A 21,462-nucleotide genomic window follows, 5' to 3' on the forward strand; every position below is an offset into this window, starting at 1 on the left:
GGCCTCGGCCCTAGACTGGCTCCGCTAGAGCTCCACGACCTCAGCTATTTTTCCCGACCTTTGGCCCGTGCCCTCGTGAGTCTGTGATCTCTAGTTACACTTCACCTCCGACCACTCTCGATCCGCCACCTGCGGATACCTGAGCGTGGACATCAACATCTATCACTGTCTGCAGTCTCACAGGTCACTAGGTGTCTAGGCTCAGGCTGACCTTGGCTGTCTTCTGCCCAGGCAAGGAGCTTAATCCTTCAAAGGAAATGAAGGACACGTGGTCACTGGCCGACAACCTTTCTTTCATCTACACAGCGGTCTAGATGAGGGTAAAGAGGCCAGGTGGGCCAGGTGAAGGCTGAGTGCGGGGCCTAAGGCTTCCTTCCCAATCATCATGGAGACAGCCACCGCAAGGCTGGCCGGAACTTCTGACGGGGACGGGTCACAAACTCTGAGCCAATAGGAGAGGTCCAGCCTAACCGGCCGGTTCCGCAGAGCCCTCCATTTTACCCGTGGACACACAACGGCCCCTTCTGTCCTTGGCCACAGAATCGAGGGCACCCAGGGAATAACTTCACAGTAGGCAACCCCTGATGTGGCCACGTTCGACATACTGGGACAGCAGGCAGGTACCGCTTTTCCACTTACGCTACGATATCAGTAGGCAAGGCGCCCTTCCTCAGCATCTATGGCCCCTCTTTGTATGTGTCCTTTTAAAGAAATCTCTTTTCTCTACCCCTGAGACACATCACAACTATGAGGGGCCTGAGAGGGAACCTGGAGACGAAACAGGGGAGGCTTCTGGCTGTACCGCTTCCCCGTGGCTAGAGAATAGCAGTTAGTCTCTCTGGAAGCTCTTAGCTTCTGTTGATCGACATGGGCAATACGGTAGGGGCGGACCCTGGCCAGGTGGAGCTTGTGGGCACACGCAACCTCTGGGGGAAGAATAATTCCGCTGCTGCTTTGTATGGTGTAAACCTCCCCACGCCAAGTGGGATGGGCACAGAACATTGACCCACACCTGCCAGGGGCCCTTCCTGGGACTAAAGATCCCAACCTGGTCTCAACCTTGTCACCTTCTCAGCACATACCTTTCCTGCACAAATAATCCTGCCTTTCTCCGTCGGTGCCTCATCCTACTAGGAAAAAAGCATGCCGCTCAAAAAGGCCGATGCCAGAGAAATCGAGGAGACACTGCCATTTTCCACATTTTTGCTGTCTACATATCCCCGCCTCCGGTGGAAGGAAGGCTGCCTATGTGGCCGGGCTGCGAAGGCAAGGCCGAAATCCTGGCATCCCGGGCCCCAGCAATCCAGTGGTTTATGGACGTGGGGACCCGGATGACATGTTTCCCACATACAAGAGGAATCCTTGGGCCCTTCACTGGCTCGCCATTCAGCTCCGCGACGTTCACTACTGGCCCTGGCCTTTGGCCGGTGCCCCATTGCGCGAGTGCTCCGGAGCGATGTTTCTCCACCCATCACTATCATTCTGCCACCAGGGGATATGCGAGTGTGGGAGTCACCATTTGTCTGTCACTGGCAGCAGTGTCACGAGTCACTAGACTTCCAGGTACCAGCTGACCTAGGCTGCCTTCTCCCCCGGCAAGGTCCGGAATCCTTTATCCCAGATGCTGACACCTGGGCACTGGCCGACATTAATTTTTATCAACACAGAGGTCTGAGTGAGGGTCAGCAGACCAGCTAGGTGAAGTCAAGGCCAGGTGGGCAGGACTAAGGCTCCTTTGCCATCACCATGGAGACAGTCCCACCACCGGAAGAGTAGGCGGAGCTTATGATGGGCCTGGTGACAAGATGGAGCCAATGGCAGAGATCTGGCCCGCCAGGCAGATGACACAGGGCCCTCCATTATGACCTATGACACCTAGTGGCCACAGGATTTGAGCACACCCTGGGAAAGCCTACACAGGCACAGGGGAGCCCCTGGTGCGGACTGGTTCAGGGCACTGGCAGAGCAGGCCAGGTACCTCTTTCCCACTTTCCTGAGGATATCACTACGCAAGGCATGCCCACTCAGCATCTCTTGCCTCTCTCTGTCTCTCTCTGGATGTGTTCATTCTCTGAAATCTCTTCCTTCTCCCCCTGAGTCACTTCACAGCTTGGAATGCCTGATAGAGTGCCTAGAGACCAAAGAGCAAAGGGGGAAGGCCTCTGGCTCTACTGGTTGCCCATGGGCAGACAAGATCTGGTAGTTTATCTGGAAGGTCTAGAGAGTAGTGACTCATGGGGTAGCTACATCACCGGCGGACCCTGGCCAGGTGAAGCTTGCTGACATGTGGCAGCCTCTCCGGAGACTACTAATTCCGCTGGGAACATTGTATGCAAATACCTGGCTGAGTAAGAAGGGCAGAAAACATTGACACATACCTGCCAGAGGCCTATCCTGGGTCTGAAAAGTCCACCCCGGTCTCCAGTGACTCATCATCTCAGCACACACTTTGCCTGCATACAGGGAATCCGCCTCTCTCCACGAATGCCTTCTCCTGCTAGGAAACACAGGATGTCACTCAGCCAAAGGAGAGCACAGGCAAAGTCAACTGAAGCCCGCATTTTCAAGATTTTGCCCTCTGCTGGGCCACAGCCTCCGGTGGCACACTGCATGTGCGTCACCTCTCCGAAGACAAGGCCGAAATCCGGGCATCCAGGGCCCCAGCAGTCCAGAGGCTGTGCATGGCGGCCTACGGATCACCTCTTTGCCACGTACAGGAGGGAGGCCTCGGCCCTAGACTGGCTCCGCTAGAGCTCCACGACCTCAGCTATTTTTCCCGACCTTTGGCCCGTGCCCTCGTGAGTGTGTCACCTCTAGTTACACTTCACCTCCGACCACTCGCGATCCGCCACCTGCGGATACCTGAGCGTGGACATCAACATCTATCACTGTCTGCAGTGTCACAGGTCACTAGGTGTCTAGGCTCAGGCTGACCTTGGCTGTCTTCTGCCCAGGCAACGAGCTTAATCCTTCAAAGGAAATGAAGGACACGTGGTCACTGGCCGACAACCTTTCTTTCATCTACACAGTGGTCTAGATGAGGGTAAAGAGGCCAGGTGGGCCAGGTGAAGGCTGAGTGCGGGGCCTAAGGCTTCCTTCCCAATCACCATGGAGACAGCCACCGCAAGGCTGGCCGGAACTTCTGACGGGGACGGGTCACAAACTCTGAGCCAATAGGAGAGGTCCAGCCTAACCGGCCGGTTCCACAGAGCCCTTCATTTTACCCGTGGACACACAACGGCCCCTTCTGTCCTTGGCCACAAAATCGAGGGCACCCAGGGAATAACTTCACAGTAGGCAACACCTGATGTGGACAGGTTCGACATAGTGGGACAGCAGGCAGGTACCTCTTTTCCACTTATGCTAGGATATCAGTAGGCAAGGCGCCCTTCCTCAGCATCTATGGCCCCTCTTTGTATGTGTTCTTTTAAAGAAATCTCTTTTCTCTACCCCTGAGACACATCACAACTATGAGGGGGCTGAGAGGGAACCTGGAGACGAAACAGGGGAGGCTTCTGGCTGTACCGCTTCCCCGTGGCTAGAGAATAGCAGTTAGTCTCTCTGGAAGCTCTTAGCTTCTGTTGATCGACATGGGCAATACGGTAGGGGCGGACCCTGGCCAGGTGGAGCTTGTGGCACACGCAACCTCTGGGGGAAGAATAATTCCGCTGCTGCTTTGTATGGTGTAAACCTCCCCACGCCAAGTGGGATGGGCACAGAACATTGACCCACACCTGCCAGGGGCCCTTCCTGGGACTAAAGATCCCAACCTGGTCTCAACCTTGTCACCTTCTCAGCACATACCTTTCCTGCACAAATAATCCTGCCTTTCTCCGTCGGTGCCTCATCCTACTAGGAAAAAAGCATGCCGCTCAAAAAGGCCGATGCCAGAGAAATCGAGGAGACACTGCCATTTTCCACATTTTTGCTGTCTACATATCCCCGCCTCCGGTGGAAGGCTGCCTATGTGGCCGGGCTGCGAAGGCAAGGCCGAAATCCTGGCATCCCGGGCCCCAGCAATCCAGTGGTTTATGGACGTGGGGACCCGGATGACATGTTTCCCACATACAAGAGGAATCCTTGGGCCCTTCACTGGCTCGCCATTCAGCTCCGCGACGTTCACTACTGGCCCTGGCCTTTGGCCGGTGCCCCATTGCGCGAGTGCTCCGGAGCGATGTTTCTCCACCCATCACTATCATTCTGCCACCAGGGGATATGCGAGTGTGGGAGTCACCATTTGTCTGTCACTGGCAGCAGTGTCACGAGTCACTAGACTTCCAGGTACCAGCTGACCTAGGCTGCCTTCTCCCCCGGCAAGGTCCGGAATCCTTTATCCCAGATGCTGACACCTGGGCACTGGCCGACATTAATTTTTATCAACACAGAGGTCTGAGTGAGGGTCAGCAGACCAGCTAGGTGAAGTCAAGGCCAGGTGGGCGGGACTAAGGCTCCTTTGCCATCACCATGGAGACAGTCCCACCACCGGAAGAGTAGGCGGAGCTTATGATGGGCCTGGTGACAAGACGGAGCCAATGGCAGAGATCTGGCCCGCCAGGCAGATGACACAGGGCCCTCCATTATGACCTATGACACCTAGTGGCCACAGGATTTGAGCACACCCTGGGAAAGCCTACGTAGGCACAGGGGAGCCCCTGGTGCGGACTGGTTCAGGGCACTGGCAGAGCAGACCAGGTACCTCTTTCCCACTTTCCTGAGGATATCACTACGCAAGGCATCCCCACTCAGCATCTCTTGCCTCTCTCTGTCTCTCTCTGGATGTGTTCATTCTCTGAAATCTCTTCCTTCTCCCCCCGAGTCACTTCACAGCTTGGAATGCCTGATAGAGTGCCTAGAGACCAAAGAGCAAAGGGGGAAGGCCTCTGGCTCTACTGGTTGCCCATGGGCAGACAAGATCTGGTAGTTTATCTGGAAGGTCTAGAGAGTAGTGACTGATGGGGTAGCTACATCACCGGCGGACCCTGGCCAGGTGAAGCTTGCTGACATGTGGCAGCCTCTCCGGAGACTACTAATTCCGCTGGGAACATTCTATGCAAATACCTGGCTGAGTGCGAAGGGCAGAAAACATTGACACATACCTGCCAGAGGCCTATCCTGGGTCTGAAGAGTCCACCCCGGTCTCCAGCGACTCATCATCTCAGCACACACTTTGCCTGCACACAGGGAATCCGCCTCTCTCCACGAATGCCTTCCCCTGCTAGGAAACACAGGATGTCACTCAGCCAAAGGAGAGCACAGGCAAAGTCAACTGAAGCCCGCATTTTCAAGATTTTGCCCTCTGCTGGGCCACAGCCTCCGGTGGCACACTGCATGTGCGTCACCTCTCCGAAGACAAGGCCGAAATCCGGGCATCCAGGGCCCCAGCAGTCCAGAGGCTGTGCATGGCGGCCTACGGATCACCTCTTTGCCACGTACAGGAGGGAGGCCTCGGCCCTAGACTGGCTCCGCTAGAGCTCCACGACCTCAGCTATTTTTCCCGACCTTTGGCCCGTGCCCTCGTGAGTCTGTGATCTCTAGTTACACTTCACCTCCGACCACTCTCGATCCGCCACCTGCGGATACCTGAGCGTGGACATCAACATCTATCACTGTCTGCAGTGTCACAGGTCACTAGGTGTCTAGGCTCAGGCTGACCTTGGCTGTCTTCTGCCCAGGCAACGAGCTTAATCCTTCAAAGGAAATGAAGGACACGTGGTCACTGGCCGACAACCTTTCTTTCATCTACACAGCGGTCTAGATGAGGGTAAAGAGGCCAGGTGGGCCAGGTGAAGGCTGAGTGCGGGGCCTAAGGCTTCCTTCCCAATCACCATGGAGACAGCCACCGCAAGGCTGGCCGGAACTTCTGACGGGGACGGGTCACAAACTCTGAGCCAATAGGAGAGGTCCAGCCTAACCGGCCGGTTCCGCAGAGCCCTCCATTTTACCCGTGGACACACAACGGCCCGTTCTGTCCTTGGCCACAAAATCGAGGGCACCCAGGGAATAACTTCACAGTAGGCAACCCCTGATGTGGCCACGTTCGACATACTGGGACAGCAGGCAGGTACCTCTTTTCCACTTACGCTACGATATCAGTAGGCAAGGCGCCCTTCCTCAGCATCTATGGCCCCTCATTGTATGTGTCCTTTTAAAGAAATCTCTTTTCTCTACCCCTGAGACACATCACAACTATGAGGGGCCTGAGAGGGAACCTGGAGACGAAACAGGGGAGGCTTCTGGCTGTACCGCTTCCCCGTGGCTAGAGAATAGCAGTTAGTCTCTCTGGAAGCTCTTAGCTTCTGTTGATCGACATCGGCAATACGGTAGGGGCGGACCCTGGCCAGGTGGAGCTTGTGGGCACACGCAACCTCTGGGGGAAGAATAATTCCGCTGCTGCTTTGTATGGTGTAAACCTCCCCACGCCAAGTGGGATGGGCACAGAACATTGACCCACACCTGCCAGGGGCCCTTCCTGGGACTAAAGATCCCAACCTGGTCTCAACCTTGTCACCTTCTCAGCACATACCTTTCCTGCACAAATAATCCTGCCTTTCTCCGTCGGTGCCTCATCCTACTAGGAAAAAAGCATGCCGCTCAAAAAGGCCGATGCCAGAGAAATCGAGGAGACACTGCCATTTTCCACATTTTTGCTGTCTACATATCCCCGCCTCCGGTGGAAGGCTGCCTATGTGGCCGGGCTGCGAAGGCAAGGCCGAAATCCTGGCATCCCGGGCCCCAGCAATCCAGTGGTTTATGGACGTGGGGACCCGGATGACATGTTTCCCACATACAAGAGGAATCCTTGGGCCCTTCACTGGCTCGCCATTCACCTCCGCGACGTCCACTACTGGCCCTGGCCTTTGGCCGGTGCCCCATTGCGCGAGTGCTCCGGAGCGATGTTTCTCCACCCATCACTATCATTCTGCCACCAGGGGATATGTGAGTGTGGGAGTCAGCATTTCTCTGTCACTGGCAGCAGTGTCACGAGTCACTAGACTTCCAGGTACCAGCTGACCTAGGCTGCCTTCTCCCCCGGCAAGGTCCGGAATCCTTTATCCCAAATGCTGACACCTGGGCACTGGCCGACATTAATTTTTCTCAACACAGAGGTCTGAGTGAGGGTCAGGAGGCCAGCTAGGTGAAGTCAAGGCCAGGTGGGCAGGACTAAGGCTCCTTTGCCATCACCATGGAGACAGTCCCACCACCGGAAGAGTAGGCGGAGCTTATGATGGGCCTGGTGACAAGACTGAGCCAATGGCAGAGATCTGGCCCGCCAGGCAGATGACACAGGGCCCTCCATTATGACCTATGACACCTAGTGGCCACAGGATTTGAGCACACCCTGGGAAAGCCTACGCAGGCACAGGGGAGCTCCTGGTGCGGACTGGTTCAGGGCACTGGCAGAGCAGGCCAGGTACCTCTTTCCCACTTTCCTGAGGATATCACTACGCAAGGCATCCCCACTCAGCATCTCTTGCCTCTCTCTGTCTCTCTCTGGATGTGTTCATTCTCTGAAATCTCTTCCTTCTCCCCCTGAGTCACTTCACAGCTTGGAATGCCTGATAGAGTGCCTAGAGACCAAAGAGCAAAGGGGGAAGGCCTCTGGCTCTACTGGTTGCCCATGGGCAGACAAGATCTGGTAGTTTATCTGGAAGGTCTAGAGAGTAGTGACTCATGGGGTAGCTACATCACCGGCGGACCCTGGCCAGGTGAAGCTTGCTGACATGTGTCAGCCTCTCCGGAGACTACTAATTCCGCTGGGAACATTGTATGCAAATACCTGGCTGAGTGCGAAGGGCAGAAAACATTGACACATACCTGCCAGAGGCCTATCCTGGGTCTGAAGAGTCCACCCCGGTCTCCAGTGACTCATCATCTCAGCACACACTTTGCCTGCACACAGGGAATCCGCCTCTCTCCACGAATGCCTTTTCCTGCTAGGAAACACAGGATGTCACTCAGCCAAAGGAGAGCACAGGCAAAGTCAACTGAAGCCCGCATTTTCAAGATTTTGCCCTCTGCTGGGCCACAGCCTCCGGTGGCACACTGCATGTGCGTCACCTCTCCGAAGACAAGGCCGAAATCCGGGCATCCAGGGCCCCAGCAGTCCAGAGGCTGCGCATGGCGGCCAACGGATCACCTCTTTGCCACGTACAGGAGGGAGGCCTCGGCCCTAGACTGGCTCCGCTAGAGCTCCACGACCTCAGCTATTTTTCCCGACCTTTGGCCCGTGCCCTCGTGAGTCTGTGATCTCTAGTTACACTTCACCTCCGACCACTCTCGATCCGCCACCTGCGGATACCTGAGCGTGGACATCAACATCTATCACTGTCTGCAGTCTCACAGGTCACTAGGTGTCTAGGCTCAGGCTGACCTTGGCTGTCTTCTGCCCAGGCAAGGAGCTTAATCCTTCAAAGGAAATGAAGGACACGTGGTCACTGGCCGACAACCTTTCTTTCATCTACACAGCGGTCTAGATGAGGGTAAAGAGGCCAGGTGGGCCAGGTGAAGGCTGAGTGCGGGGCCTAAGGCTTCCTTCCCAATCACCATGGAGACAGCCACCGCAAGGCTGGCCGGAACTTCTGACGGGGACGGGTCACAAACTCTGAGCCAATAGGAGAGGTCCAGCCTAACCGGCCGGTTCCGCAGAGCCCTCCATTTTACCCGTGGACACACAACGGCCCCTTCTGTCCTTGGCCACAAAATCGAGGGCACCCAGGGAATAACTTCACAGTAGGCAACCCCTGATGTGGACAGGCTCGACATACTGGGACAGCAGGCAGGTACCTCTTTTCCACTTATGCTACGATATCAGTAGGCAAGGCGCCCTTCCTCAGCATCTATGGCCCCTCTTTGTATGTGTCCTTTTAAAGAAATCTCTTTTCTCTACCCCTGAGACACATCACAACTATGAGGGGGCTGAGAGGGAACCTGGAGACGAAACAGGGGAGGCTTCTGGCTGTACCGCTTCCCCGTGGCTAGAGAATAGCAGTTAGTCTCTCTGGAAGCTCTTAGCTTCTGTTGATCGACATGGGCAATACGGTAGGGGCGGACCCTGGCCAGGTGGAGCTTGTGGCACACGCAACCTCTGGGGGAAGAATAATTCCGCTGCTGCTTTGTATGGTGTAAACCTCCCCACGCCAAGTGGGATGGGCACAGAACATTGACCCACACCTGCCAGGGGCCCTTCCTGGGACTAAAGATCCCAACCTGGTCTCAACCTTGTCACCTTCTCAGCACATACCTTTCCTGCACAAATAATCCTGCCTTTCTCCGTCGGTGCCTCATCCTACTAGGAAAAAAGCATGCCGCTCAAAAAGGCCGATGCCAGAGAAATCGAGGAGACACTGCCATTTTCCACATTTTTGCTGTCTACATATCCCCGCCTCCGGTGGAAGGCTGCCTATGTGGCCGGGCTGCGAAGGCAAGGCCGAAATCCTGGCATCCCGGGCCCCAGCAATCCAGTGGTTTATGGACGTGGGGACCCGGATGACATGTTTCCCACATACAAGAGGAATCCTTGGGCCCTTCACTGGCTCGCCATTCAGCTCCGCGACGTTCACTACTGGCCCTGGCCTTTGGCCGGTGCCCCATTGCGCGAGTGCTCCGGAGCGATGTTTCTCCACCCATCACTATCATTCTGCCACCAGGGGATATGCGAGTGTGGGAGTCACCATTTGTCTGTCACTGGCAGCAGTGTCACGAGTCACTAGACTTCCAGGTACCAGCTGACCTAGGCTGCCTTCTCCCCCGGCAAGGTCCGGAATCCTTTATCCCAGATGCTGACACCTGGGCACTGGCCGACATTAATTTTTATCAACACAGAGGTCTGAGTGAGGGTCAGCAGACCAGCTAGGTGAAGTCAAGGCCAGGTGGGCGGGACTAAGGCTCCTTTGCCATCACCATGGAGACAGTCCCACCACCGGAAGAGTAGGCGGAGCTTATGATGGGCCTGGTGACAAGACGGAGCCAATGGCAGAGATCTGGCCCGCCAGGCAGATGACACAGGGCCCTCCATTATGACCTATGACACCTAGTGGCCACAGGATTTGAGCACACCCTGGGAAAGCCTACGTAGGCACAGGGGAGCCCCTGGTGCGGACTGGTTCAGGGCACTGGCAGAGCAGACCAGGTACCTCTTTCCCACTTTCCTGAGGATATCACTACGCAAGGCATCCCCACTCAGCATCTCTTGCCTCTCTCTGTCTCTCTCTGGATGTGTTCATTCTCTGAAATCTCTTCCTTCTCCCCCCGAGTCACTTCACAGCTTGGAATGCCTGATAGAGTGCCTAGAGACCAAAGAGCAAAGGGGGAAGGCCTCTGGCTCTACTGGTTGCCCATGGGCAGACAAGATCTGGTAGTTTATCTGGAAGGTCTAGAGAGTAGTGACTGATGGGGTAGCTACATCACCTGCGGACCCTGGCCAGGTGAAGCTTGCTGACATGTGGCAGCCTCTCCGGAGACTACTAATTCCGCTGGGAACATTCTATGCAAATACCTGGCTGAGTGCGAAGGGCAGAAAACATTGACACATACCTGCCAGAGGCCTATCCTGGGTCTGAAGAGTCCACCCCGGTCTCCAGCGACTCATCATCTCAGCACACACTTTGCCTGCACACAGGGAATCCGCCTCTCTCCACGAATGCCTTCCCCTGCTAGGAAACACAGGATGTCACTCAGCCAAAGGAGAGCACAGGCAAAGTCAACTGAAGCCCGCATTTTCAAGATTTTGCCCTCTGCTGGGCCACAGCCTCCGGTGGCACACTGCATGTGCGTCACCTCTCCGAAGACAAGGCCGAAATCCGGGCATCCAGGGCCCCAGCAGTCCAGAGGCTGTGCATGGCGGCCTACGGATCACCTCTTTGCCACGTACAGGAGGGAGGCCTCGGCCCTAGACTGGCTCCGCTAGAGCTCCACGACCTCAGCTATTTTTCCCGACCTTTGGCCCGTGCCCTCGTGAGTCTGTGATCTCTAGTTACACTTCACCTCCGACCACTCTCGATCCGCCACCTGCGGATACCTGAGCGTGGACATCAACATCTATCACTGTCTGCAGTGTCACAGGTCACTAGGTGTCTAGGCTCAGGCTGACCTTGGCTGTCTTCTGCCCAGGCAACGAGCTTAATCCTTCAAAGGAAATGAAGGACACGTGGTCACTGGCCGACAACCTTTCTTTCATCTACACAGCGGTCTAGATGAGGGTAAAGAGGCCAGGTGGGCCAGGTGAAGGCTGAGTGCGGGGCCTAAGGCTTCCTTCCCAATCACCATGGAGACAGCCACCGCAAGGCTGGCCGGAACTTCTGACGGGGACGGGTCACAAACTCTGAGCCAATAGGAGAGGTCCAGCCTAACCGGCCGGTTCCGCAGAGCCCTCCATTTTACCCGTGGACACACAACGGCCCCTTCTGTCCTTGGCCACAAAATCGAGGGCACCCAGGGAATAACTTCACAGTAGGCAACCCCTGATGTGGACAGGCTCGACATACTGGGACAGCAGGCAGGTACCTCTTTTCCACTTATGCTACGATATCAGTAGGCAAGGCGCCCTTCCTCAGCATCTATGGCCCCTCTTTGTATGTGTCCTTTTAAAGAAATCTCTTTTCTCTACCCCTGAGACACATCACAACTATGAGGGGCCTGAGAGAGAACCTGGAGACGAAACAGGGGAGGCTTCTGGCTGTACCGCTTCCCCGTGGCTAGAGAATAGCAGTTAGTCTCTCTGGAAGCTCTTAGCTTCTGTTGATCGACATGGGCAATACGGTAGGGGCGGACCCTGGCCAGGTGGAGCTTGTGGGCACACGCAACCTCTGGGGGAAGAATAATTCCGCTGCTGTTTTGTATGGTGTAAACCTCCCCACGCCAAGTGGGATGGGCACAGAACATTGACCCACACCTGCCAGGGGCCCTTCCTGGGACTAAAGATCCCAACCTGGTCTCAACCTTGTCATCTTCTCAGCACATACCTTTCCTGCACAAATAATCCTGCCTTTCTCCGTCGGTGCCTCATCCTACTAGGAAAAAAGCATGCCGCTCAAAAAGGCCGATGCCAGAGAAATCGAGGAGACACTGCCATTTTCCACATTTTTGCTGTCTACATATCCCCGCCTCCGGTGGAAGGCTGCCTATGTGGCCGGGCTGCGAAGGCAAGGCCGAAATCCTGGCATCCCGGGCCCCAGCAATCCAGTGGTTTATGGACGTGGGGACCCGGATGACATGTTTCCCACATACAAGAGGAATCCTTGGGCCCTTCACTGGCTCGCCATTCAGCTCCGCGACGTTCACTACTGGCCCTCGCCTTTGGCCGGTGCCCCATTGCGCGAGTGCTCCGGAGCGATGTTTCTCCACCCATCACTATCATTCTGCCACCAGGGGATATGTGAGTGTGGGAGTCACCATTTGTCTGTCACTGGCAGCAGTGTCACGAGTCACTAGACTTCCAGGTACCAGCTGACCTAGGCTGCCTTCTCCCCCGGCAAGGTCCGGAATCCTTTATCCCAGATGCTGACACCTGGGCACTGGCCGACATTAATTTTTATCAACACAGAGGTCTGAGTGAGGGTCAGGAGACCAGCTAGGTGAAGTCAAGGCCAGGTGGGCGGGACTAAGGCTCCTTTGCCATCACCATGGAGACAGTCCCACCACCGGAAGAGTAGGCGGAGCTTATGATGGGCCTGGTGACAAGACGGAGCCAATGGCAGAGATCTGGCCCGCCAGGCAGATGACACAGGGCCCTCCATTATGACCTATGACACCTAGTGGCCACAGGATTTGAGCACACCCTGGGAAAGCCTACGCAGGCACAGGGGAGCCCCTGGTGCGGACTGGTTCAGGGCACTGGCAGAGCAGGCCAGGTACCTCTTTCCCACTTTCCTGAGGATATCACTACGCAAGGCATCCCCACTCAGCATCTCTTGCCTCTCTCTGTCTCTCTCTGGATGTGTTCATTCTCTGAAATCTCTTCCTTCTCCCCCTGAGTCACTTCACAGCTTGGAATGCCTGATAGAGTGCCTAGAGACCAAAGAGCAAAGGGGGAAGGCCTCTGGCTCTACTGGTTGCCCATGGGCAGACAAGATCTGGTAGTTTATCTGGAAGGTCTAGAGAGTAGTGACTCATGGGGTAGCTACATCACCGGCGGACCCTGGCCAGGTGAAGCTTGCTGACATGTGGCAGCCTCTCCGGAGACTACTAATTCCGCTGGGAACATTCTATGCAAATACCTGGCTGAGTGCGAAGGGCAGAAAACATTGACACATACCTGCCAGAGGCCTATCCTGGGTCTGAAGAGTCCACCCCGGTCTCCAGCGACTCATCATCTCAGCACACACTTTGCCTGCACACAGGGAATCCGCCTCTCTCCACGAATGCCTTCCCCTGCTAGGAAACACAGGATGTCACTCAGCCAAAGGAGAGCACAGGCAAAGTCAACTGAAGCCCGCATTTTCAAGATTTTGCCCTCTGCTGGGCCACAGCCTCCGGTGGCACACTGCATGTGCGTCACCTCTCCGAAGACAAGGCCGAAATCCGGGCATCCAGGGCCCCAGCAGTCCAGAGGCTGCGCATGGCGGCCTACGGATCACCACTTTGCCACGTACAGGAGGGAGGCCTCGGCCCTAGACTGGCTCCGCTAGAGCTCCACGACCTCAGCTATTTTTCCCGACCTTTGGCCCGTGCCCTCGTGAGTCTGTGATCTCTAGTTACACTTCACCTCCGACCACTCTCGATCCGCCACCTGCGGATACCTGAGCGTGGACATCAACATCTATCACTGTCTGCAGTGTCACAGGTCACTAGGTGTCTAGGCTCAGGCTGACCTTGGCTGTCTTCTGCCCAGGCAAGGAGCTTAATCCTTCAAAGGAAATGAAGGACACGTGGTCACTGGCCGACAACCTTTCTTTCATCTACACAGCGGTCTAGATGAGGGTAAAGAGGCCAGGTGGGCCAGGTGAAGGCTGAGTGCGGGGCCTAAGGCTTCCTTCCCAATCACCATGGAGACAGCCACCGCAAGGCTGGCCGGAACTTCTGACGGGGACGGGTCACAAACTCTGAGCCAATAGGAGAGGTCCAGCCTAACCGGCCGGTTCCGCAGAGCCCTCCATTTTACCCGTGGACACACAACGGCCCCTTCTGTCCTTGGCCACAAAATCGAGGGCACCCAGGGAATAACTTCACAGTAGGCAACCCCTGATGTGGCCACGTTCGTCATACTGGGACAGCAGGCAGGTACCTCTTTTCCACTTACGCTACGATATCAGTAGGCAAGGCGCCCTTCCTCAGCAACTATGGCCCCTCTTTGTATGTGTTCTTTTAAAGAAATCTCTTTTTTCTACCCCTGAGACACATCACAAGTATGAGGGGCCTGAGAGGGAACCTGGAGATGAAACAGGGGAGGCTTCTGGCTGTACCGCTTCCCCGTGGCTAGAGAATAGCAGTTAGTCTCTCTGGAAGCTCTTAGCTTCTGTTGATCGACATGGGCAATACGGTAGGGGCGGACCCTGGCCAGGTGGAGCTTGTGGGCACACGCAACCTCTGGGGGAAGAATAATTCCGCTGCTGTTTTGTATGGTGTAAACCTCCCCACGCCAAGTGGGATGGGCACAGAACATTGACCCACACCTGCCAGGGGCCCTTCCTGGGACTAAAGATCCCAACCTGGTCTCAACCTTGTCATCTTCTCAGCACATACCTTTCCTGCACAAATAATCCTGCCTTTCTCCGTCGGTGCCTCATCCTACTAGGAAAAAAGCATGCCGCTCAAAAAGGCCGATGCCAGAGAAATCGAGGAGACACTGCCATTTTCCACATTTTTGCTGTCTACATATCCCCGCCTCCGGTGGAAGGCTGCCTATGTGGCCGGGCTGCGAAGGCAAGGCCGAAATCCTGGCATCCCGGGCCCCAGCAATCCAGTGGTTTATGGACGTGGGGACCCGGATGACATGTTTCCCACATACAAGAGGAATCCTTGGGCCCTTCACTGGCTCGCCATTCAGCTCCGCGACGTTCACTACTGGCCCTCGCCTTTGGCCGGTGCCCCATTGCGCGAGTGCTCCGGAGCGATGTTTCTCCACCCATCACTATCATTCTGCCACCAGGGGATATGTGAGTGTGGGAGTCACCATTTGTCTGTCACTGGCAGCAGTGTCACGAGTCACTAGACTTCCAGGTACCAGCTGACCTAGGCTGCCTTCTCCCCCGGCAAGGTCCGGAATCCTTTATCCCAGATGCTGACACCTGGGCACTGGCCGACATTAATTTTTATCAACACAGAGGTCTGAGTGAGGGTCAGGAGACCAGCTAGGTGAAGTCAAGGCCAGGTGGGCGGGACTAAGGCTCCTTTGCCATCACCATGGAGACAGTCCCACCACCGGAAGAGTAGGCGGAGCTTATGATGGGCCTGGTGACAAGACGGAGCCAATGGCAGAGATCTGGCCCGCCAGGCAGATGACACAGGGCCCTCCATTATGACCTATGACACCTAGTGGCCACAGGATTTGAGCACACCCTGGGAAAGCCTACGCAGGCACAGGGGAGCCCCTGGTGCGGACTGGTTCAGGGCACTGGCAGAGCAGGCCAGGTACCTCTTTCCCACTTTCCTGAGGATATCACTACGCAAGGCATCCCCACTCAGCATCTCTTGCCTCTCTCTGTCTCTCTCTGGATGTGTTCATTCTCTGAAATCTCTTCCTTCTCCCCCTGAGTCACTTCACAGCTTGGAATGCCTGATAGAGTGCCTAGAGACCAAAGAGCAAAGGGGGAAGGCCTCTGGCTCTACTGGTTGCCCATGGGCAGACAAGATCTGGTAGTTTATCTGGAAGGTCTAGAGAGTAGTGACTCATGGGGTAGCTACATCACCGGCGGACCCTGGCCAGGTGAAGCTTGCTGACATGTGGCAGCCTCTCCGGAGACTACTAATTCCGCTGGGAACATTCTATGCAAATACCTGGCTGAGTGCGAAGGGCAGAAAACATTGACACATACCTGCCAGAGGCCTATCCTGGGTCTGAAGAGTCCACCCCGGTCTCCAGCGACTCATCATCTCAGCACACACTTTGCCTGCACACAGGGAATCCGCCTCTCTCCACGAATGCCTTCCCCTGCTAGGAAACACAGGATGTCACTCAGCCAAAGGAGAGCACAGGCAAAGTCAACTGAAGCCCGCATTTTCAAGATTTTGCCCTCTGCTGGGCCACAGCCTCCGGTGGCACACTGCATGTGCGTCACCTCTCCGAAGACAAGGCCGAAATCCGGGCATCCAGGGCCCCAGCAGTCCAGAGGCTGCGCATGGCGGCCTACGGATCACCACTTTGCCACGTACAGGAGGGAGGCCTCGGCCCTAGACTGGCTCCGCTAGAGCTCCACGACCTCAGCTATTTTTCCCGACCTTTGGCCCGTGCCCTCGTGAGTCTGTGATCTCTAGTTACACTTCACCTCCGACCACTCTCGATCCGCCACCTGCGGATACCTGAGCGTGGACATCAACATCTATCACTGTCTGCAGTGTCACAGGTCACTAGGTGTCTAGGCTCAGGCTGACCTTGGCTGTCTTCTGCCCAGGCAACGAGCTTAATCCTTCAAAGGAAATGAAGGACACGTGGTCACTGGCCGACAACCTTTCTTTCATCTACACAGCGGTCTAGATGAGGGTAAAGAGGCCAGGTGGGCCAGGTGAAGGCTGAGTGCGGGGCCTAAGGCTTCCTTCCCAATCACCATGGAGACAGCCACCGCAAGGCTGGCCGGAACTTCTGACGGGGACGGGTCACAAACTCTGAGCCAATAGGAGAGGTCCAGCCTAACCGGCCGGTTCTGCAGAGCCCTCCATTTTACCCGTGGACACACAACGGCCCCTTCTGTCCTTGGCCACAAAATCGAGGGCACCCAGGGAATAACTTCACAGTAGGCAACCCCTGATGTGGCCACGTTCGTCATACTGGGACAGCAGGCAGGTACCTCTTTTCCACTTACGCTACGATATCAGTAGGCAAGGCGCCCTTCCTCAGCAACTATGGCCCCTCTTTGTATGTGTTCTTTTAAAGAAATCTCTTTTTTCTACCCCTGAGACACATCACAACTATGAGGGGCCTGAGAGGGAACCTGGAGATGAAACAGGGGAGGCTTCTGGCTGTACCGCTTCCCCGTGCCTAGAGAATAGCAGTTAGTCTCTCTGGAAGCTCTTAGCTTCTGTTGATCGACATGGGCAATACGGTAGGGGCGGACCCTGGCCAGGTGGAGCTTGTGGGCACATGCAACCTCGGGGGGAAGAATAATTCCGCTGCTGTTTTGTATGGTGTAAACCTCCCCACGCCAAGTGGGATGGGCACAGAACATTGACCCACACCTGCCAGGGGCCCTTCCTGGGACTAAAGATCCCAACCTGGTCTCAACCTTGTCACCTTCTCAGCACATACCTTTCCTGCACACATAATCCTGCCTTTCTCCGTCGGTGCCTCATCCTACTAGGAAAAAAGCATGCCGCTCAAAAAGGCCGATGCCAGAGAAATCGAGGAGACACTGCCATTTTCCACATTTTTGCTGTCTACATATCCCCGCCTCCGGTGGAAGGCTGCCTATGTGGCCGGGCTGCGAAGGCAAGGCCGAAATCCTGGCATCCCGGGCCCCAGCAATCCAGTGGTTTATGGACGTGGGGACCCGGATGACATGTTTCCCACATACAAGAGGAATCCTTGGGCCCTTCACTGGCTCGCCATTCAGCTCCGCGACGTTCACTACTGGCCCTGGCCTTTGGCCGGTGCCCCATTGCGCGAGTGCTCCGGAGCGATGTTTCTCCACCCATCACTATCATTCTGCCACCAGGGGATATGTGAGTGTGGGAGTCACCATTTGTCTGTCACTGGCAGCAGTGTCACGAGTCACTAGACTTCCAGGTACCAGCTGACCTAGGCTGCCTTCTCCCCCGGCAAGGTCCGGAATCCTTTATCCCAGATGCTGACACCTGGGCACTGGCCGACATTAATTTTTATCAACACAGAGGTCTGAGTGAGGGTCAGCAGACCAGCTAGGTGAAGTCAAGGCCAGGTGGGCGGGACTAAGGCTCCTTTGCCATCACCATGGAGACAGTCCTACCACCGGAAGAGTAGGCGGAGCTTATGATGGGCCTGGTGACAAGACGGAGCCAATGGCAGAGATCTGGCCCGCCAGGCAGATGACACAGGGCCCTCCATTATGACCTATGACACCTAGTGGCCACAGGATTTGAGCACACCCTGGGAAAGCCTACGCAGGCACAGGGGAGCCCCTGGTGCGGACTGGTTCAGGGCACTGGCAGAGCAGGCCAGGTACCTCTTTCCCACTTTCCTGAGGATATCACTACGCAAGGCATCCCCACTCAGCATCTCTTGCCTCTCTCTGTCTCTCTCTGGATGTGTTCATTCTCTGAAATCTCTTCCTTCTCCCCCTGAGTCACTTCACAGCTTGGAATGCCTGATAGAGTGCCTAGAGACCAAAGAGCAAAGGGGGAAGGCCTCTGGCTCTACTGGTTGCCCATGGGCAGACAAGATCTGGTAGTTTATCTGGAAGGTCTAGAGAGTAGTGACTCATGGGGTAGCTACATCACCGGCGGACCCTGGCCAGGTGAAGCTTGCTGACATGTGGCAGCCTCTCCGGAGACTACTAATTCCGCTGGGAACATTGTATGCAAATACCTGGCTGAGTGCGAAGGGCAGAAAACATTGACCCATACCTGCCAGAGGCCTATCCTGGGTCTGAAGAGTCCACCCCGGTCTCCAGCGACTCATCATCTCAGCACACACTTTGCCTGCACACAGGGAATCCGCCTCTCTCCACGAATGCCTTCCCCTGCTAGGAAACACAGGATGTCACTCAGCCAAAGGAGAGCACAGGCAAAGTCAACTGAAGCCCGCATTTTCAAGATTTTGCCCTCTGCTGGGCCACAGCCTCCGGTGGCACACTGCATGTGCGTCACCTCTCCGAAGACAAGGCCGAAATCCGGGCATCCAGGGCCCCAGCAGTCCAGAGGCTGCGCATGGCGGCCTACGGATCACCTCTTTGCCACGTACAGGAGGGAGGCCTCGGCCCTAGACTGGCTCCGCTAGAGCTCCACGACCTCAGCTATTTTTCCCGACCTTTGGCCCGTGCCCTCGTGAGTCTGTGATCTCTAGTTACACTTCACCTCCGACCACTCTCGATCCGCCACCTGCGGATACCTGAGCGTGGACATCAACATCTATCACTGTCTGCAGTGTCACAGGTCACTAGATGTCTAGGCTCAGGCTGACCTTGGCTGTCTTCTGCCCAGGCAAGGAGCTTAATCCTTCAAAGGAAATGAAGGACACGTGGTCACTGGCCGACAACCTTTCTTTCATCTACACAGCGGTCTAGATGAGGGTAAAGAGGCCAGGTGGGCCAGGTGAAGGCTGAGTGCGGGGCCTAAGGCTTCCTTCCCAATCACCATGGAGACAGCCACCGCAAGGCTGGCCGGAACTTCTGACGGGGACGGGTCACAAACTCTGAGCCAATAGGAGAGGTCCAGCCTAACCGGCCGGTTCCGCAGAGCCCTCCATTTTACCCGTGGACACACAACGGCCCCTTCTGTCCTTGGCCACAAAATCGAGGGCACCCAGGGAATAACTTCACAGTAGGCAACCCCTGATGTGGCCACGTTCGACATACTGGGACAGCAGGCAGGTACCTCTTTTCCACTTACGCTACGATATCAGTAGGCAAGGCGCCCTTCCTCAGCATCTATGGCCCCTCTTTGTATGTGTTCTTTTAAAGAAATCTCTTTTTTCTACCCCTGAGACACATCACAACTATGAGGGGCCTGAGAGGGAAACTGGAGATGAAACAGGGGAGGCTTCTGGCTGTACCGCTTCCCCGTGCCTAGAGAATAGCAGTTAGTCTCTCTGGAAGCTCTTAGCTTCTGTTGATCGACATGGGCAATACGGTAGGGGCGGACCCTGGCCAGGTGGAGCTTGTGGGCACACGCAACCTCGGGGGGAAGAATAATTCCGCTGCTGCTTTGTATGGTGTAAACCTCCCCACGCCAAGTGGGATGGGCACAGAACATTGACCCACACCTGCCAGGGGCCCTTCCTGGGACTAAAGATCCCAACCTGGTCTCAACCTTGTCATCTTCTCAGCACATACCTTTCCTGCACAAATAATCCTGCCTTTCTCCGTCGGTGCCTCATCCTACTAGGAAAAAAGCATGCCGCTCAAAAAGGCCGATGCCAGAGAAATCGAGGAGACACTGCCATTTTCCACATTTTTGCTGTCTACATATCCCCGCCTCCGGTGGAAGGAAGGCTGCCTATGTGGCCGGGCTGCGAAGGCAAGGCCGAAATCCTGGCATCCCGGGCCCCAGCAATCCAGTGGTTTATGGACGTGGGGACCCGGATGACATGTTTCCCACATACAAGAGGAATCCTTGGGCCCTTCACTGGCTCGCCATTCAGCTCCGCGACGTTCACTACTGGCCCTGGCCTTTGGCCGGTGCCCCATGGCGCGAGTGCTCCGGAGCGATGTTTCTCCACCCATCACTATCATTCTGCCACCAGGGGATATGTGAGTGTGGGAGTCACCATTTGTCTGTCACTGGCAGCAGTGTCAGGAGTCACTAGACTTCCAGGTACCAGCTGACCTAGGCTGCCTTCTGCCCCAGGCAAGGTCCGGAATCCTTTATCCCAGATGCTGACACCTGGGCACTGGCCGACATTAATTTTTATCAACACAGAGGTCTGAGTGAGGGTCAGCAGACCAGCTAGGTGATGTCAAGGCCAGGTAGGCTGGCCTAAGGCTCCTTTGCCATCACCACGGAGACAGTCCCACCACCGGAAGAGTAGGCGGAGCTTATGATGGGCCTGGTGACAAGACGGAGCCAATGGCAGAGATCTGGCCCGCCAGGCAGATGACGCAGGGCCCTCCGTTATGACCTATGACACCTAGTGGCCACAGGATTTGAGCACACCCTGGGAAAGCCTACGCAGGCACAGGGGAGCCCCTGGTGCGGACTGGTTCAGGGCATTGGCAGAGCAGGCCAGGTACCTCCTTCCCACTTTCCTGAGGATATCACTACGCAAGGCATCCCCACTCAGCATCTCTTGCCTCTCTCTGTCTCTCTCTGGATGTGTTCATTCTCTGAAATCTCTTCCTTCTCCCCCTGAGTCACTTCACAGCTTGGAATGCCTGATAGAGTGCCTAGAGACCAAAGAGCAAAGGGGGAAGGCCTCTGGCTCTACTGGTTGCCCATGGGCAGACAAGATCTGGTAGTTTATCTGGAAGGTCTAGAGAGTAGTGACTCATGGGGTAGCTACATCACCGGCGGACCCTGGCCAGGTGAAGCTTGCTGACATGTGGCAGCCTCTCCGGAGACTACTAATTCCGCTGGGAACATTGTATGCAAATACCTGGCTGAGTGCGAAGGGCAGAAAACATTGACCCATACCTGCCAGAGGCCTATCCTGGGTCTGAAGAGTCCACCCCGGTCTCCAGC

This window comes from Elephas maximus, chromosome 14 (assembly GCF_024166365.1).
Source record: "Elephas maximus indicus isolate mEleMax1 chromosome 14, mEleMax1 primary haplotype, whole genome shotgun sequence".
In the NCBI taxonomy this organism is placed as follows: domain Eukaryota; kingdom Metazoa; phylum Chordata; class Mammalia; order Proboscidea; family Elephantidae; genus Elephas; species Elephas maximus.